The sequence below is a fragment of the Pistacia vera genome, unplaced genomic scaffold, assembly GCF_008641045.1.
Source record: "Pistacia vera cultivar Batoury unplaced genomic scaffold, PisVer_v2 Contig371, whole genome shotgun sequence".
In the NCBI taxonomy this organism is placed as follows: domain Eukaryota; kingdom Viridiplantae; phylum Streptophyta; class Magnoliopsida; order Sapindales; family Anacardiaceae; genus Pistacia; species Pistacia vera.
Window position 1 is genome coordinate 234858 of NW_022196192.1, and position 727 is coordinate 235584.

A 727-nucleotide genomic window follows, 5' to 3' on the forward strand; every position below is an offset into this window, starting at 1 on the left:
GTTGGTTGCCCTTGATTTTAATCAGTAGCCTTTGTGTATTCAGTACCCTACTTTAGATGTTGCTATTGAACTTAAATCTGGTCTAATTCCCTTGTTGCTTACATTTCGTGGTTGTGCAGGTGAAGATCCAAATAAACATCTAAAAGAGTTCCATGTAGTCTGTTCAAGCATGAAACCGACTGGGGTGACAGAGGAGCAGATTAAGTTGCGAGCTTTTCCCTTTTCATTGGGGGATGATGCAAAGGATTGGCTCTATTATCTACCATTGGGGACAGTCGCAACATGAAATGAGATGAAAAGGCTGTTTTTAGAAAGATATTTCCCAGCCTCCAAAGCTGCCACCATCGGGAAAGAGATATGTGGTATAAGGCAATATAATGGGGAGACATTGTATGAATATTGGGAGCGATTCAAGAAGCTATGTGCAAGTTGTCCTCACCACCAGATAAGTGATCAGTTGTTAATCCAGTATCTCTATGAAGGATTGTTGCCTATGGAAAAAAACATGATAGATGCAGCAAGTGGAGGTGCGTTGGTGGATAAGACTCCTGAAGCTGCCAAACAATTAATCTCAAACATGGTTGCCAATTCCTAATAGTTTGGTACAAGACATGATGCACCACCCAAAAGGGTGAATGAGGTAAGTACATCTTCCATTGAACAACAATTATCTGATCTTACCTCTCTTGTTAGACAGTTGGCTGTAGGGAATGTGCAATAGGTAAAA

The 727-nt window shown here is 40.9% G+C and overlaps 1 non-coding gene across 1 annotated transcript; it reads right to left on the reverse strand.

Moving 5' to 3' along the window:
• Positions 1-340: 340 nt before the first annotated feature.
• Positions 341-447, reverse strand: LOC116140383. Its single transcript, XR_004129615.1, has one exon. It is a non-coding gene; the product is annotated as a small nucleolar RNA R71 (small nucleolar RNA).
• Positions 448-727: the final 280 nt, after the last annotated feature.